We start from the raw sequence: 20,856 nt of genomic DNA, 5'->3' as shown, positions 1-20,856 counted from the left end.
ATCGTCATCATTATCGCCTATATTATTCATAATTTACTTACGTTATTAAATTCAAATCATTATTTGTTGTGAAATCTTAGATTTATTCACTATAGGCTAGTTGCCATGAATGCAATGCAATGGTAATGGCGGAGATGGCGATGATAATATGTTGATGTTAAGGTCGATGACGATGAAGGCGAAGAAGATGATAAAAGAAATTAATGGCAAGCCATTATTAATACTAGCGAATATTAGTCCGTTTAAAGTTGGCAAATATATTAATACTTATAATAGTACCTAAGTGGACAACATTTTATAGATGTATTAGAATCTTTATGTTTTAAAGTGGCTAACTTTCACGTGACGTCGAAGCTGCACGTACAACAGCGGCCTGGACGCGTACGTGTAGATGCATAAGAAGGATAAGCGAAGCGCTCTGTCAAAGGGAATCGAGTGTAGGAAGCTTATAATATAATGTAATCGAATATAATCTAATGTAACTTTTATCTAATATAATAATGATGTAATTTATAATGTATAAAGTTGTTTGCATAATCAACATATCAGTATATTAGGAATTGTTACAATTTATTATGACGTCGGGTTGTCAGAGACCACTCAAGTGGAAGTTGGAATCATGATCGTGTCCTGGCAATGCGTCTATTTTATTTTTCATTGTTGTGTATTTGTTAGAATATGTTCTTTTTGCTTACGTTGATAAAATGCAAATCTATAAGACTTTTAGTAAACCGAAATATACAACATCTATTTATCAATTCAAACGACAGGTCAGCTCAGAAAATGTTGGTGACTAGCCCAAAACTTAACTGTATGTGTATGACACGCTTTATTCATTTGCGTCATTGAATTATTTGCAAACGCGATACGACACATTATTTCATAACAACTTAAACTTTAATAACCGTTAACAAATACATGAATACGTATCGAATATGTAAGTATTACTTATTCTAAGATGAAATTCGATTCCAATGCGTTTAACAAAAAAAAAATCAATCTACAGTACTAATCAAATGTTCACATCATATTTAAGATGATGGAATTGTTAGTGTGAAACTCATGGTTTAGGGAGTAAATTAATAAATTATACATATACGGCTCTTGATACATTACTTAATGATATTTCACTGTAAGAATTTAATGTATTATTTACGCATATCCAATGCATTTAAGATGATAAGATATTATATCTATAGGCCTATCAATATTAATAATGTATTTATCAACGCATCAGCACCTCAATTTAGAATAGCTATCATTGTATCTTTACACATGCACACACAGAGACCCACTGACTCCCAGGCATACAAAAAACTAAAAAAAAACATGTATAGGCCTCGTACTATGATGTACGCGGATATACATTCTTTCTATATAGGCCAATGGTTAATCTGGATGAAACTTTTAATTAAGAAAAATTACCATTGTAGGTCTAGTGACTTTCTAGGTCTCAATTGATATACAAATATTAATATTAATGATAAATGATTGTTAAATAACAATATGATGATGATACGGAAACATTATTTCTTTTATACGATCGTTTATGATTGGGCTGATACCAATACCTTTAAGAAATAACAAAAATTAATTTGAGTGTGTTGTGTGTATTGTAATAGGCCTATTATAGATCAGCGGAGTGAAACATGTCAAGACCTATGTTTGTCATGCAACGCTGTAGCTGTGTGCTTACGTCATCATATTATGAGTTCGCACAACATTCAAACATTCAACGGGACTCACTGGGAGGTCAATATAAGATATGTAGAATTTGGTAGGCATAAAGTACTGTATGTTTTTATTAAAACCATGGGAATACGCTCTTATGACCAACGTCACATCGTAGGACTATCCCATATAAATATAGGATGGTAATGTTATACATGATGTTGATACGGAAATAGCTTCCCATGCTTGTAATCGTAATCATATAACACGGTTACAAAATAAAGATGTTAAGAGTCATAATATTTCAGATTAATAATAAAAACCACAATCTGACGTCACTAGATGTGGGATGATCACTGAAAAGGGAGTTAAACATTTTATTGCAATGTCTTCTTCCTGCAGAAAGAGAGTTTCTATGCCTCAAACATGAAAACTAAACTTGCTAGTGGAAATGAAGACACATAAATAACTACTGTATCATAAGTAACAAAAACTATATATGCAATCGAATTCCTCTTCATACATCATAGACAAATAACGAACTCGTTTGATCAAAGTTAATAGGTCTATTTTACAATGTAATAAATAGTAAGTTGGGCATTTAGATTCTACCACTGAGATTATTGAGAGGTTCGGTTACAGAGAAATGCTTGCAGCTCCAGAAAAAATAATTTGCCCCTGGGGTCTAATTTAGACCACTAGTTCGATATGGATAACGTTAAATTCACTAGAAGTTTACAGAGAGGTGGGCCGAAATCGCTGAGACACGCCACGCTATGTAGACTTAACAACAGTTGAAGTTAATTGTTGTTCCGTGATATTTAGAAAATATTCACTTTCCATTTACGTCATAAGCAGGCTTCCTTGGATAATATGTAGGCTGCCCATGCTTACTTATATTATTCAATATGTGCTTTTGAGTTTCACGTGTACAGTTTTATAATTAAAGATAATACCTCCGCGGTAAATCTGAACAACCCGACCAATAATTAAATAAGTCAATTGAATTTCTCATGATAAAGGATCAATATGAACTTACCATGAGATACCAATCGAAACAATTTACTTTTTGCTGATTTATAGAGTAGTACCAAAATGTGATGTCACGGTGCCTGCTGGCGCAATAAAGGAACGTAGAATGTAGACAATACAGTACTGTATCTGTATAAAGACCAGACAAGCGTGCATGCATAACGCAGACTGGCATATGATCATTACATTATTTTACCCTCTGTCAACACCTTTGAGTTTAAGTTATGTACAGTAATATTATTTTGTTCTCAATTTAAAACGTGCAGGGTTTAGTTGGGACCAACTTGTTGAAATTTACAAGAGCTATGTCCGTCCAGTGTTTTGATGATCTGATTATTGTCTGTTGTAATTTGTGCAATTCCATTTTTTTGTCTTGTTTAAATCTTTTAAATCTTAAATTTTGAAGAACATTAAATGTTTAATTACTTCACTTATTTATATATATGTAAAAATTGTTATACTAATATAGTAATAAATGATAATAAATATTGTAATAATTAAATAATAATGACAATCAGAAATTATAATGAATTTTAGGAATGATTTCCATTTGAATGTACTATTTTGTTAATTTTTTCTTAATTCAGTTCTGCGAACTGCCACGTTAAATGTTTGTTTAATAAAGATACCTTGATATATAATCTTCAATAGGCTACAGTGACTTTTAATATACTAGGCCTATAGCTTATTTATTCTTTTGAATATTGAATTTTACTTTTTAAGTTTTTAAGCTTTAAAACAGATTGTATAGGCCTACATAATAGAGCATTGTTGTGTGACTAGAATCAGGCAGGCTTCTGGCAACTTCATATTTCAATCTGCGTCGATCAAGTTCGAATCGGGTCAGGCAAGATGAACAATCCTTTTTTTTCATTTACGTGTTTGCTGGTCAGATGGTCGTATCATGTTAAGAAATACTACTCCACACACTTTTAAATTAACTAGTTAGAGCATCGTGTTTTATGTAGATGTATTTAATTTCGGTTATTAAGGCGCACATCAAAGGTGCAGCTGGTTTTAGAAACATTTCAAGGTAGATCTGTGCTCCTACTCTTAGGCTAAAGGTTGTTTTGTTTGCACTTTTCCTATTTTAATATCGAATTCAATATGAACTGCAATAAAGAAGGATTATTGTCATTACAAAACTAATAATTAATGCCAGTATTAATATCTTACAACATTCACATGAAAGTGTAGGCATATTTCTATTCAAATTAATGATGCTTCTTTTAAGCATCTGCCGAAGAACTTTTGCCCAAAGACACGTGCTTAAAATGCAATGACAAAAGCATGTCGCAGTTTAGAATTTAACTAGGCTGCTTAACATTCTAGTCCCAAATAACACTTGATTCATGGATTTCAATTCATGAAAACAGACATGACTAAGGATGGCTCGATATTATCATTTTATATAAATTTTATCAAAATAATAATAATATTTAAGTAATAGTAAAAGTAATAACACTGAATAAACCAATTTTAAAGACCGTATGTATGATGCAGTACCGTATGTGGAACGTGCAAAGGAGGTAAGCGCTAGTGCAACTCTGGGCATGAGGTGGTACACCACCACAAAAAGTCCGTTTTCTATCAAAAATCCAATCTCAGAGCAATAGATCGATGTACAACAGATATACTGCCATTATATCGAATTGAATCTCCATAGTAACAAATGTCGCAGTGGCAGATCCAGGAAATTGAAATAGAGAGGGCCCAGGGAGGGACTTTCACAGAGAGTCTAGACCACCTCTGGTCTCTACCATGGCATTTCACATTTATTATTATTGCGCCTCTATAAAAATGATTTTTTTTCCCCCATTTAAAAAAAATTTGAAACATCTGTTGGGGGTGGGTGGCGGCTGGGCCTCTTTAATCCGCCACTACGGTTCTAAAGCAGCACAGGGGTAGTGCCAGCGGGGAGGGGGGGGGGGCGTCGGGAAGAAAAAAAAAATAATATGTATTTTTTACATATTAGTAAACTCTAAAATCGATTAAATAAGCCTTTGAAACCCCCTAAATTGTCAAAAAAACCCCCTCCCCGGACCACTTTCGTAACCTTTTAATCGAAGCACGACTACGCCCACTTTCCTTTCGCAACCCCTGAACATAGTGTTGCTCCAAAACCTGTGTACTCCTCATCGAGGTGATAGGACAGACACAACAGTAGCGGATCCAGATCGAGGCTATCAAAAAGTGCAGATGGTTAGAACCAACAACAGCCATCCCAGTATGGTCCTCTCTTGACGCGGGTGTGGTTATGATATTTAAAATTCAGGCCAATTTACTAGGCTAATGATTCACAGTCATAAACCACACCCATGTTGGTAAAATGTTAGGTTAGGGTGGGGGAATATATAAATTACATATACAATTATTTAATAATAAATATTTACATAACATAAATTTAAATAGGCCATATGGAAGACGATCTATTTTAGGTGTTTATTTTTAGCACTTGTTATTTAATCATGCGATCAGTTGTTGATACTTGTTGTTCTGTCTTCAGATGTTTTAGCTTCGCTGAACAGAAAGTTGAATACATAAATTTATGCATTTCTAGTTACAGAGTGAAACACCATATTGTAAATTGTAATAAGACATCGAGCTATTGATTCATTAGATCCGATGAATAAAACGATAATGTAAACTACGACCAAATGTGATCAAGTTGTATAAGAAGCTGGTATTTACGTGACTCGTCATCTCGACTGCTTCCAGCAAGGCGTAATTATATTTGTCTAGGGCATTACGAGGTCGGCTATGATGACCCGTAACAAGTGAAGGAAGGAAAGAATTGTAAAAAAGTGAAGAAAGGAAAAAAAGAAAGCCATTAAAAGATAAAAAAAAACAAGCGATACCATAATATTCGTAACATGTTTATTTCATTTTAAATTGATGTCAGAAATAACAGAAATTTAAACATGTTTTATTCTAACAAAATGAAGAACTATCTTGTCCACTTAAAAAATGTTAAAAATTAAGAAGGAAGGTTGAAGGCACATGTACGTGTGGCATCAAAAATGGGTCTAAATTATGCTGTTTTAGCAGAAAATGAGACCTGTTTTTTTTAGAAAAATTGGTCTAGATTTCTTATATTTTTGTTAAAGGAACCGGGCCGCCCCCCCCCCCTAAATCCGCCCCTGGACACTATTTATGTATATGTATGTTGTGCATCTACATAAAACTCAATACTTAAACAAATAAAAAGAAAGAAAAAATCAAAGAATATTTCATTACTACTGGATAACATGTGAATTATAAAATAATATATATTGTTCTACTATTTTAATTACATGTATATTTAATGTTACACTATAAATTTATTATAATTGCATTGGAAATTATTGACACAAATTAGTTTAATTACATCGTAGCCTGTCTCTTATACACATCTAGATGTGTATAAGAGACAGGAATTGATGCTGGGGGCCAATGGCCGCAACGGGTCCCCGGTAAGAGTTCAGAGGTCGAAGGCCATGCTATAATTTGCTATTTTTACATTGTGTAGACCAATCTTAATGATGTTCTGTAAATCTAAACATAGTTTTAAAATATTTTATATAAAAATACCATCAGGGCTACGATGAAGCAAAAACAATAATATTATATTATTCACACCATTGTTGTTATTTTAGTATTTTGCCTTTTGCATTGACAAAAATGTAAGTTTAGACCTATGAACGAAGAATGATATTACCGTACTAATTCTATGGTCAGAAATGGTTGAAACCTGACCAATTCTGTGGCTACGGCCCTGCATCCATACTTTTTCGTTCCGTTTTGTCAACACTATGGACAATATCTGTAGTAAGGAGACACCCCAACAAGCAATGCCGTGGCCAGCTATTGGGACAGTTGGGACTGTCCCACACAATTTTTCTATTGGGTCCACATTTTCAAAAATGGGTCTAAATTATGCTGTTTTAGCAGAAAATGAGACCTGTTTTTTTTAGAAAAATTGGTCTAGATTTCTTATATTTTTGTTAAAGGAACCGGGCCGCCCCCCCCCCCTAAATCCGCCCCTGGACACTATTTATGTATATGTATGTTGTGCATCTACATAAAACTCAATACTTAAACAAATAAAAAGAAAGAAAAAATCAAAGAATATTTCATTACTACTGGATAACATGTGAATTATAAAATAATATATATTGTTCTACTATTTTAATTACATGTATATTTAATGTTACACTATAAATTTATTATAATTGCATTGGAAATTATTGACACAAATTAGTTTAATTACATCGTAGCTCATTCTTAGGATAAATAATAAAATTATAAAGAATCTATGTCAATGTTGTATACTTTAATGCCAAAAAACCCTACTAAGGGGACAATTTCACATTTTCAGTTAGTGTCACCTACATAAATTTATCCTTATTCAGGGGACACCCTATTAAAGAGATACAAAAGTGTGCTCTTAATTATAGGGGTCTACTGTACATAAAATATCAACTAATGTGGTATGTATAATGGTATAGAGGGCGGGCTAGGGAATTCTTTTTTGGTTGATTTTTTTGTCGAATATAAAATATATTTCGTTTCTATTAATTCTCAGTCGCAACAACGGGCACTTGGTAGTGTTATGAATCAGTAATGAAGTCAGCCTTAAATTGAGTGTGTGTATTCTATTTTTAGAAAGCAATTACGTCATCAGGAGACTTGTTGCGAATCTTTACTACGGTTGAACTTTAACTGCATATGGATAACGCTTGATTCTACACCTCGTTATTTCAGCTTAACTTATTTCTGATTATACCGTGACATTTTCAAATTCATCTCTTCTCCACGGTCGATGCAGATGCCATGTCTTGCCGTTCTGTTGAGTGTAGCTATCAGCGAATACGGTTAAAGGAGACCGCGCCATCAATCTTTGGCATATAATACCGTGAAGTCTTACACACGTTTTTTTTTTGTTTTTTTTTTGTTTTTTTTGTTTTTTTATAAGCGTAAGTGGTATTTTCACAAGTTTATTTTAAAATAATGTTGTGCCCACTTCTGCAATAATTGAATGTCTGGTAAACACCTTGTACTCTTTAGGCCTATCATGTTGGTTTTGAATGTGATAATGAAAGTTTATATTCTGCAAACTAATACGTTATCATCATTGTCATCATTATTATTATGATCATCACTATCTTTATTTTATCATCATTATTATATTTTTCATCATCATTATCTTCATCATCATTATCATCATCACATTCATCGCCATCAATATCATCAATATCATCCATCATCTCATCATCATCATCATCATCATCATCATCACTATCATCACCCTCATCATCATCCTCAATATCACCACCACCCAAGGCATGATAATGATCATCATCATTATTAATTCTTCTATTCTTATTCTTACTATCATCATTTTTCCCAAACATTTACAATTACTCTCACTAAATCACTATGTATTATGCAATTCAGCATTGTCAAACATTGCGTGTATTATTCCATTATCTCATCGCCGTCAGCAGAATGACACAATAAGCATTGTTTACTTGATCCTTTTCATTTGCCATCTCATTTTATGTGATTATGTTTTTCTCGCTAACACGTTAACGATGAAGTTGGCATTTAGTTCAGCAATATAAAATATTAGCTGATTGCAGCGCATTGAATACGAATCGTTCCATAATCATTAAATAGTAATATTATTTTACATCGTGTATATAAACATTCCTTTCGTGTATATACACTGTAGGCCTACATTGCTGCAGTGTACGAGAAATCTTATATCTGTATGTTGCATTGATGTCGTGATTTATCGTATCGTATGCAGTTTCTCCTCGGATGCGGGATGTATTGGAAGAGGTATGCTATTTCACCACGGATGTTGTTTACGGACTACTGTAGACATCGGTATATATCTCCGTGTAAGTGGAAGTTTTCTATTTTTCGGATAACAAGGTTTGCTGTATTGGTGGATGAGAAATCCAATTTCAGCTCGGCTAACTGGGATCATCTGATACTCCAATAGTAGTAGCGAATTACCTATTCAACTCACGGCGATAAAAGCGTGTTGACGCTGAATTTCATGTAGAATCATTTAATATCTGAAGAAGATTAACGATGGATTTTATAGATATGTTACTTGTCGATCGCGTATAGTTTGCTTTGCCGAATCAGAGACCATTCGTTATGCTAAGTCTTGATGTATCAAAGAACGTAAATTGCATTCTTGCAAATGATCTGACAGCACAGTGTACGTTTGTGACTTAACCAGCGCATCACCATGTATAGGAATGAGTCGCGCTTGTAGTCAGGTAAACATGTTTTTCTGATTAAGCCTCTTGGAGTGTAGTAGGCTAGTACCGTATCTTGAACTAAGAGAGCAATGATAATTTTATAACGTGTTAATTGACAAGTTACATTAAGAACAATCTTTAGTATACCTATAAGCAGTGTATTCACGCTTGCTAAGCTTCAGAAAGCGCATTCACTCACCATAGATGTAATATTCTTAGTTGGAAAATGAAGAGTCAACAGAGCGCAAAGCTCGGGGGAGAAGGACACGGTATACCAACGGGTTTTGCAGCTGTCTCAAGGGATTACATGGACACCACCTTTAAAGTTATTTACAGATAATTCATGATTCGGAGTGTGAAAGCGTATGTTAAATTAATACCATACAGAAAAATATTTATATTTATTATGATTTGACTATGACGGATGAATAGGTATAGGCCTATGTTGATCATGGCGGATTTACGAAAAAAGATGCAGAAAAGAACATTTTTATTTAAGTCTCAGAGTTGCCATAAGTACCATAGATACAATTTCTAGCCTCAGACCCAACAATGGTGGGCCGGAGGTAGCCTGGAACCTCCATCTGTGTATCCCCTCTCTGGGCCCCCTCTAGGCCCCATTTCCAATTCCTGGATCCGCCGCTATTGATTTCATATTTTCGCAGACTTCTGAGTGTAATATGTTATATAATACCACTTTTGGGACCGAGGTTTCTGGACTTTAGTAGCTTTCGTCTCCGATTAGAATTATAATTCTAAAAGACATACGGTTAATTTGGGCCGGGGCAGAGAAAAGTGGTCTTTAATTGGAGAGGTCTTTATTTGGAGAGGTCTTTAATTAGAGGGAGACCTGCATTATGAAAAGTAATGATAATTATATTATAGGCCTAATTTTATCCAAACAATACTGTACTCGCGTGAACATGTACCGTACATTACCTATTAACTTACGCTGGCCTACATACAAATATTTAGGCTAAGCCATACAACTTGGAAAACGCCAGTAAAGTACAATAATACGGGCGGTGTTGCAAAAAATATAATTTATATTAGTTGCCTAGGCCTTTTATTTATTATGATTATGATCGTCATAATCATGGTGATGGTACTCATCATAAGTAGCATGATGATGATTATCATCATGGCCTAATTAATATTATAGTAATTGTATTATCGTACTAATATTTATTATAATTATAATAATAATTATAGAGGTCGGTTGTATGAATATACTTGACTCCACGATTTATTAGGCATACCGATCTAAACGTGTTAATCGTTGGATGTGCAAATGACCTACAATAATTATTACTGTAGGCTTACCTTGAAGTTCCGTATTGCTGATGGCGGTCTTGACGCCAAACCTGACGCCACATGTGCTTAAAAATGTAGGTAAAACAGAAACTCTAACACTGAATATGATTAACTGTTGATTGACTCTCTATTTATAATTATTTGGCAAACCCTTCCTAGTCAAGGTTTGGGTCGAAACGTCTGGAAAACCATAGTACTTTACATTTAACTGCAGTTAGCAGAAACATATATAAACGCGCAATGATTCAAACGAATGAATAGGTATACTAGATTGCGGACGTTCATTGGAAAATATAAGAAAGCATCAACGCGAAATGTATGTAATTCGCTCAGCAAAGTTATGGGCTGTCTCTTATACACATCTTATATATGCCATATTACACAATATAAATAAAGGACAGAACTTTGGCGTCTACAGTAAATTATTGTCCAATTTTAAAGCACACATCTCTAAAGCCATTATTCTCTCACATAATTGCTACATCACATTAATGTTATACAATAATTCATCTCCAATGACATTAATGTGTTCCTTTCTTGAATATATTTGTTCGTATTGAGTGATGGCCTATTTCCATTTTAGTAAGAATTACACTACAGTAATTGGTAGACCATACTTGAAGCAGGATGAAGAACAAAATTAATAGATAATTCAAACCAACATCCCTATTATGCCTCATTTATCCAATCGACACCCGTTTAAATGTCACCAAGCTCACCTCAAACACATTAATTGAACCAAATATGACAGTAACAAGTTAAACGCAATGCACTTGGTAATTGGATAGGTGCCCGTCCAATTGTCTGTCACGCGGTTTCCGGATGCTCCTCTAACGATCATGAACGATGTATGTAGGCCTATATTTATATCTATAGGCTTATTCCAGTGTGTATTATAACATTGCGGTTTTTGTTGTTCAAAAGTATCATTGTCATTATTATTATTATTATATATTTATATTATATATAATATATATATTATATATGTATATAATATATATCATATATATATATATATATATATATATATATATTGCATTATTTGCATTAATTTGTTATTACTTTTTTAATATCATTTTCATAAGAGTACAAAACATACCCTCGCTCATTTTCATTTGTGTCATTTAGAGATCATTATTTTATCTTCTTTATAAAAGAGTACGTATGCCTATCTCCTACACCCACATCAAGCGTGTATTTTGTTCTATTTTGAAAATGTTGAAAGTTATATCCTTATACGAAAGGCTCTTCTCAATATTTGTCTAGGAGGCGCACTGTATAGCTGATAATAATAATTTATAAAGCGCCAATACCACTAAACCAAAGTAAAAATCAAAGGCGCTGTGCATGTTCAGATGTAAAAAAGTTGGGTTTTGAGTTTGGTCTTCTTAAAAATAGCAACTGAAGTGAGTTGGCAATATGTTTTGGGAGGGAGTTCCAAAGTGTGGCAGCTGAAAATAAAAACAATCTGTGGATTGAGAATTGGTGTTAACTTTTGGAACAATGAGCAAATTAAGATCAGAAGAACGGAGGGAGGATAAGGAGACATATTAGGAAGGAGTTCGAGTAGGTAAGTGGGTTGTTGGAGTCGCAGAGCTTTAAAAGTTAGTAGCAGAATTTTATATTTATTCGTGAATTAATTGGAAGCCAGTGCAAATTATAGATAATGGGAGATATGTGCGATCGTCTATTGGTTAGTGTTATATTATTATAATTATTTGGCAAACCCTTCCTAGTCAAGGTTTGGGTCGAAACGTCTGGAAAACCATAGTACTTTACATTTAACTGCAGTTAGCAGAAACATATATAAACGCGCAATGATTCAAACGAATGAATAGGTATACTAGATTGCGGACGTTCATTGGAAAATATAAGAAAGCATCAACGCGAAATGTATGTAATTCGCTCAGCAAAGTTATGGGAAAGATCACTCCCTATAGAAACATCAAATATTACTTAAACACATAAAAATAGAATTGTTTCAATCCGTGTCTCATAGAAGTGGTTAACTTATTTGATCCTTTTAAATAAGCAATCCGATATTTGAATTAAATGTTTGAGATGTTTTCATATCTTACTACTGAAAGAGTATATTTTTATATATCTACATTTACAAATCGCAATAATGTTCACCTTTACGCTCAAATGTTTTAATTTTTTTTCCATTTATTTCTGGTGTACTCTTATTTAGGACGTAGGTGAGACCCATGTAACATTCACTCTTGTTAATAATTAGATTACAATTGTAAACTGTTAGACATTTAATAACGGAGATGAAGTACATAACATCATTCATAAAACGTAATACTGATAATTAATTCAATATGAATGTTGTTTGAGTGAATGCGTAGGAGTTTGGTTACGAAGATATCTATGATGTACTAAAAGTAATTTAGAGTCATTTCAAGTACAAGTACATACTTTAATATTTGGAAACGTTTATATGCCATTAGTAGCATTTAACTTTTATCAATGAGTAATTTTTTATGTTGAACTTGGTTTAATTTTTAAAAAATTCTTGGAATAATTTTCATATTGGAATTGCTTCATTGTCTGTAAGCAATAGAGCATCGTCAACATTGTGCCTCATAAGTTTTGTCTTTTCATTGATGCCGTTGCATTACCGATGTATTGCGATTGATTTAGTAAAAATGTTGTTATTATTAGTGTGAATTTAGTATTATATTAATAATTTCCTTTCTAATTAAATATGAAACCATGATGACATTTTTTGAGAATTATTATTATTAATAATACTATTAATTATTGTTATCAAAAATAATTCTCTAAGTAGTATCACTTAAAACAGCACCAAGCTATATATTCCGTGCTAGTATCATCTATTCTAGCAGTTATTTAACATTATCTTTATCATTCACGTACAGTCATCTATTACCGATTTCTTCATTGAGACTAAAGTAATGTTATACACTAGTAGATTCTATTCTAACCTGATACTTAGTATCTAGCATTCAGTACTCTTATCCAATGCGATCTTATTTGCGTAATTTTAGTCCACTTGAATATAAAAATTTAATCTAAGTCCATTAGTTTTATTGTGGTCTTTTGATTTAAATGTTGTTAACGTGTAAGCGATCACGTTTATAGCTTATCACATATCACAGGCTGAATTACCGGTTTTTCGTATTGATAAACAGTCAATTCGTATTTACATTATCCGGTTAAAATGCAGTCCTGCATAATGTGTCTAAAACGGAAAAGAAGAAACAAAATGAATGTCAATTCGTAGAATCAAGAATAGCAAAGAGAGATCGAGAGAAAGAAAATAACTTATAAACAATGACAGTTGGTTGTGAGCCATGGTGTTATCAAGATATGTGTTCTTGAACGTCATTGATATTTTTATTGTCATATCATTTGTATATTTCTTTTCATACTGGCTATAATTGTGCGGTGACATTTTTGAAAATAGGCATAATATCACCTTTGCACATACTGGAAACATACGAGCAATCCCACATTGTATCCATAGGGAATATAAATCTTATCCTGGAGCTCCTTAAAAGTGACAAGATTATTTCCTCCACCATGGTATGTATTCACCGCTGGCTGTCAGTTTATTTTGTAGTCCCTAGAAGTGTTCTTTAGTAAAGCATTTTTTTTTGGCTTCCAGGAAATTGAGGCAAAGCAAAATTTGCTTAAAACCCCTCGGATAAACATGCATATTGTTCAAGAGGCAAAAACTTCAGTGGGTGGTCAGTCCGTTTCCTTCTCAGGCCTAGTCTCAAATACAATCACATTACTAGCAGATACTACGTGATTCGGAAGTCTATTCCATAAAATCACCACTCGAAATGAAACGGAATTTGCTTTCAAATTAATCCTAGGACGATGAAATTTAAATTTAAACGTATGTCCACAAGTATAGGCCTACGCAAATCAGAATCAAATTCCAAAAATACATCATTAGATACCGTATCGATTCTAAACCATTTAGAATTTTATAAACAGTCAACAGTACTCGCTCAATTAATGTTTGATACCTTACCGTTTTATACTTTATATGTTAATGTAGTTTTATATGCCGCCATATCCATCTAACATAAGATGCTCAGGGCGCTTGATATGTGGACTAGAAACTCGATCAATGACTTACTTCACCACAGGGCTGTCTGTTCCAATACACCGAGGTATCCCCTACTCGTCTCGAAGGATGTAATGGGTTCTTTATAGTGCACACTAGCCATTGTATACACTGGGCCTACAGTTTATAGGCCTAGTCCTTATCCGAGAAAACTTGTTCTACCACCAGAATCATAGGCCAGGGTGCCGTTCGAACCAGCGCCGATATTATGGCTGTAGCTTGCGGCGCCCCTGCTAACTGCTCGGACATTTGACTCGCCTAGGTCTATACATACATACACACATATATTATTCCTGAAAAGAAAGAAAGCTGTCTCTTATACACATCTAGATGTGTATAAGAGACAGTATAAGGATAGCGCCCTCACTAAAAAAGATAATGATTAATGCATATCAGATCAACACTTACCTGCATCAACTTGTGAGAATATTTCTTTCCAACTACAAATGCAAAAGACAAATGGAGACATTTAAGACACACCGGCATTTGATTGACATACAATGCAGCTGAATAGCCGACAAATACTTGAACACGTCGGAAATTAGGACAGGTTACGACAGAAATATCGTGCTGAATGACTTCCTACAATATGATATGTCTTAGATAATGGGTTTACCTTGTTACACGTCGTATCTGTGTTCGATGGTACAATTTCTAATTTCATCACTTACATTACACCTTTTAATTTAGTACTCTATTAAAGTGTTCTTTATGGTACGAATTGAATTGAAGAGCTATATGCTACTACACTCTTCACGTTGTATACCGTACTTATCTTCTACTCGGTATCTTGTGGAATAATAATATTATTTATTATTACTATTTTGTTATAATAGTAATTATAATAATAGTAAATATATATATATATATATATATATATATATGAATTCTGAAATAAAGAGAGAAATGAACAAAAATGAATAATAATAATTTTCATCTTTTAATTATACTAGTGTAATTATTAATAATGATGACCATATTATTATTATTATTATTTTGAATAAGAAATATTTAGATAATTCAAATTTCAGAAGATTGAAGGTATTCCTTTTGTTCATCGGGCCATTTCTGTATTATAAAACTGTGTGTATAATGATAGTTTGCCAATTCAAAAATATAACCGCGGATGAACCGGGGGATGAACAGCATACGCCTAATGTAATGTAGTTACAATAATCAATCCAGCTTATGAATGCTACTATTTTAGAAGGGTATGATTTCCACACGACATGCACTTGTTGTCACTTTGGACACGAGTTTGTTCCAACGTAGCAATATACGAATACAGTAACACACAAACAACTGTAGACCCATTGACGACTCTATTACATTCATTTAGTTTCCGAGTAAACATTATATCAAATTGAATGTGCGTACATTCACTTCGTTGCTGCTCGTTTACCCTTATGAACTCTTGAGTTTCCAAACGAATTTCTCTTTCTATAAGCCGTTAATCGTTAACGTTGTTTCTAATTTTAGATGCTATTGACTACAATTTATAAGCTTGTTTTTGTTCTTGTTCTTCCCTGCGCTTGCAATGCTGCAAAGTGTTCGCATTTGATTATCTATTTCATTTCATATATTCAACTGTATACCAGTAAATTACACACTAATATTATATAATACTGGTATATAAGACGTATGACAAAAGAAAACATAAAGTACAAAGCAAATTAACATGTAAACGCATGTAGATATATGTAGGCCTACTTGATAGAATATTTTATAACACGAAATATGTATAGGCATATAATAATGAAATGTATGACGCCAAAAGAAAGAATGGATTTTTGAATTTAAGGATTGGAATACTTTAACTCTTGAGAGAGTTAGATTTGATCATCGTTATCATCATCATCGTCGTCCTTTTCGTCGTCGTCATCATTATCATTATCTTCATCATCATCATCATTATCAACATCATCACTATCATCATTCATCATCATTCTATAGCATTGCATCATTATATTTATTCATTATCATAATCATTATCACCATCACAACCATTAGCGTTATCATGATCATGATCATCTTTCTCTTCATCATTATCACATCCGATAAACGTTTTCCGTCGTTTCTCGCTAGTTGATCTATGTCACTGGCAGAATGCGAAACGACTGTAATGTTTGCAATGTTCTGAAAGTTTGATATAGCGATGGTCTATGGATACAAATATCTTGAAAGTAGCACAGAACTTGATGTAAGGCCTATTAATTCCAAACTACTGAGTCCTTTTTTTCTCTAGGCAAACACATACCAATGCCAATAGCTAATATATTACTGTCCTACTTGTATGTGACAATACCTTTTACAAGACAAAAAAATGTATACACAATGCTTTACACCCTCCCATGTGCACACAACTAAATCCCAATATGAGGCTTAAGGAGTGGGGTTGTTTTGGTCACGACAAAAAAAAAATCCTGCAACACTGACAGGAATTAAACCCAAGACCCTGGGATTGGAAGGCAAGCATCTTAAGAACCAAGTCGAATGGTCGATCTATTACGGCAGGGGCGCCACAACCTACAGCCATGATATCGGCGCTGGTTCGAACGGCACGCCTATTGTTCTGGTGGTTAAAAAAGTCTTCTTGGATAAGGACTCTAAACTGTAGGCCCAGTGTACACAATTGGCTCCTGTGCACTTTAAAGAACCAGTGCATCCTTCGAGAAGATTAGGAGATTACCCCGGTGTACTGGTCCATTCAGCCCCTGTCGTTGTGAACAGACGAATGTGTACCTCTTGGCAACTGATTGGACATGATGTGACCCTTGGGGAGAAAAAAGTTTAAGGATGAGTTGGTCCATGCCTGTGTGCAATTCAACCTAGTTAAAGCTGTAAGCCACAGGTTATTCACTACATTTACATTTACATAACCAAACTATTCAACTCAACAAATGTGTTTATATAATTTACTTAAACATCCTTAAGAACATTTTTTTGCACATTATTTCCATAATAAATTCATGCAATACACAATTTCGGTATATATAAATTCTATTCATTTTAAGGAAGCTCATATTATATTCATTCAGTTTTTTTCATTCTTCATTTCTACAAAATGATCTCTGGTATTATTTTTATTATTATTCAGTTCTTGAAAATTTTTCTTGTCCATAAATCTAGAGAAAATCCTTTCTAGGTTAACCTGCTTATCTGTAAAGCTGTGCCCGACTTTGCCAAATCTCTTAGAACAAGTGAATATCTAACCTGTTTAATCAGACTATGGTACCATATTTGCTAACCTAACATGAAAGTATTCTTTTCAGCCGGGGATCAAATCTCCGTCTCTTATACTGAGTTAATGTGATACAATGACATAAACAGCCCTGTTTTATTTGTTATCCATTCACTAAAATCATCGCGGTACCGTCCCCTGGATTCATCGCTTTCATTTTACGTAGACTGTTGTCGTGTCGTAATCGTGTCTAGAGTGCAAATGAGGTTTTAACCAGGGCGTGCAGAATCAATCGTCGTTAGCATAATCATAATAGCCTATCTTACACACTGAAAGTCACGAAGTGTTACAGAAAACCTTTTCAGAAGGCAGTTGTGGTAGAATTTTATAGATCTATCTAAAAACTGTATTCATTCATAAATATATTTAATTCATAATGATTAATACACATCAACTTATTAATATTATATTCTCCAATCCTCGACTGAGCACTGATCTTATAAGCTACAAGAAATACAGGAGTGTTCTAACCCAGTGCGTCAGTCAATCTGCTTTAAAGTTAGTACCCCTCGCGTTATTATTTGGCTCTATAATATAATATGGAATATGGTGTAGGTACCGGCGATATACCCCCATATTTCTATTCGGGTATATCTGTACAGTTATTGAGGTATAACACGTCGATGGAGCAATCAAATTTTATGCACAAGTGAGGCTGATCACTTTGGTTGTTTCTCCACGGAAACATAATTTACAAGATTAGGTTTAGATTTGTAGGATGTAACGTAAAACATGACCAGTGTTACAATGATCACTACATTTAGAGAGGTGTTTCTTCGTATGATGTTTAATATCACGACACACATAATATCTTTGCTGACGATTTGCTTGCCAAATGTCACCCATTTACAAATGACGACTATAGTACGTCGTTATTCTCATATTTACGATAACGTTTTAATGTCTTTAAATTAAGAATTAAACTATTCATGAATAATATAAACCCAATAATACTTCAGAATATTGCATACAAATTGAAGTATACAATTTAATACTTTAAAAAATATATCAGAGAGCAAGATAATACAAGCAAGCCTAAATCTTAATTTCTGGTTTTTTTTTTTAAAATTTATTGATGTTGTTATACTCTTAATAATTTTGTATTATGTGTTTATAATGTATTAATTAATTTTTTTGACGGGGTTACATATTTAAAGCTGGATTTTTCTTGCTTATTTTGTAAGCTATTCATTTATCTGCTACCATTGTATTTCTTTTGCTGATAATTGTATTGTTTATATTGATATTGGAATAAAGTTAATTGAAATTGAATTGAATTGAATATTACGATGTTCTACCTATTTAGATGGGTGGTAACTTCAGGAATATTATGCTTTCAATAATAGCTCTACGGTATTCGGTTGGGGGTGTAGGGGAATACACAGCATCTGTGTTTCCCAAGCTCGACCAACCAACCAAAATTCTAAGTGTTTATGGACATTTTTTTTTTTTGCAAAATGATATGGGGTTTTTTTTTTACAAAGTAGGAGCAAAAATGCTTTATAAGTAATAATTAATTTCATACTTTAACAATGAATTTTAGACCTTTAAAAACACGTTTTCTAACCAACCTGCAAAGATAAGTATGGTTGGAAATGAAACCTTATTAGGCCGAGGCCGGTACTGACTGACCCTGGTTGCAAAATTATACTGGGCTTTGGCAACCCAGTTGGCTTTAGCCTTGGTCTCTAAATCGAATTATGGAAGGCGCGTATGTTTAAAATTGCATTTTGTACACATCAAAAATGTTCGGTTTAATTTTTTTTATTTCTTTCACATCCAACAGCAAGTACACTCGCCACTTACAGGATGAAATGATGCTTTATTAAACTAAGTCTCTTTATGAGGCTTAGGGAGTGGGGTTGGTTTTGGTCGTGAGAAAAAGTCCTGCTGTGACAGGAATTTAACCCAGAACCTTGGGATCAGAAGGCAAGCATCTTAACCACTGAGCTATTCAATTCCACTCCTAATGTAATCTAAGTTATTTGTAGAGTATATTTATTTATTTATTTTAGAAATCTACATATACTAGCCTATTTATGTATGTGAGGTTTTGAGTGTGAACGTATGTATTCTGGTTCTTGAAGGTAGAGCCCTGATATTCGAAGACAGCCACCTTAATCGTCATTGTAGGCTACAAGTTCACTCTCGGTAGCTGGCTAGATGAATATTCCGACGGAGAGTATAAGCGCTCAACAATTCTGAATAAAAAAAACAGCCTTTAAGACAAGACTTAAATTGGGTCGTTATAGGATGGTATGAAAGTCTAACAGAATAAAAAAAATTACATAAGATTATGAGAAAAAGATCTAGCTAGCCAAAGTCAATTACATAACAAGTATGCTCTTTGTAAATTAAATAAGATTGCATCATTCTCACGCAATAAATCAGCTTCACTCTCTATAAGGTGCAAATCAAATAACTCTTGGAACTCCTTTATTCAAAACTCATTTTTATTATATAATAAAGCATTTAACAGATAACAGGCGAGTTGAATGGCCGAGCGGTTAAGGGAGGCGCCGCTACCTATAGCCATAACATTCGGCGCTGGTTCGAACGGCACGCTCGCCTATGGTTCCGGAGGTGGAACAAGTCTTCTCGGATAAGGACTTTAAACCGTAGGCCCAGTGTACCCAGTGCATCTTTCGAGAAGAGTAGGGGGTTACCCCGATGTACTGGTCCATTCATTCAGCCTCTCCTGCGTCCTAGCTGGTGCCAAACGTAGTGCACCCTTGCACTCCTTTGGACCCCACCAGTGATGGAAATAGAGGGGGATTCTGACGCATGGGCAACCCAGGATCTCCAAATTCACTGCCCAGGCACGCCATCGTTCATGGCGTATAGCATCGTCTTTCGAGACGGCTGGCCTATATATATATATATATAACAGATAACATATAGTTTAGGCCTATACCATCTCACATTCAATTACACTTAAGCCTCTGAATTGCTATATTTATCTTGTCTTTTTTATACATTTATCCTAAAATATGCCCCTGCCATTTGTGTCTTTTGAATATGTTTGTAGTTTAGTTAGCATTTTATGGTAAGTACAGTAGTTTAAGTTCCATCGTTTATATTGTAATATGTCTTGATAATTGTCTTATGCATCTTATTATGTGTGGTAGTTTAAGATTTTATTTGTTCTGTTGAAGCATCTGGAAACCAAATTTCATGTAATCTATGTTATGCACGTTGACAATTAAATATATCTTGTATCTTGTATAATACAACCA

At 33.8% G+C, this 20,856-nt stretch overlaps 1 protein-coding gene across 3 annotated transcripts in view; it reads left to right on the top strand.

The window, feature by feature from the left end:
• LOC117102912 (nephrocan-like) overlaps positions 1 to 20,856 on the top strand; it is a 60,656-nt gene that overhangs the window by 890 nt on the left and 38,910 nt on the right. Inside the window, exon 1 of one of the 3 annotated variants that reach the window (XM_033243362.1) lies at positions 8,447 to 8,978. The exons of the other annotated variants lie outside the window; for them this stretch is intronic. The gene's annotated coding sequence lies outside the window, so the exon portion shown is untranslated. Of the gene's footprint in view, positions 1 to 8,446; positions 8,979 to 20,856 lie in introns of those variants that run through there. 3 annotated transcript variants of the gene reach the window in all.

Source organism: Anneissia japonica, unplaced genomic scaffold (genome assembly GCF_011630105.1).
Source record: "Anneissia japonica isolate Jap-2015-1 unplaced genomic scaffold, ASM1163010v1 scaffold285010_len649756_cov215, whole genome shotgun sequence".
NCBI classification, from domain to species: Eukaryota; Metazoa; Echinodermata; class Crinoidea; order Comatulida; family Comatulidae; genus Anneissia; species Anneissia japonica.
Note: the sequence above shows the minus strand (reverse complement) of the source record. Positions and strands in the feature narration are given on the sequence as shown.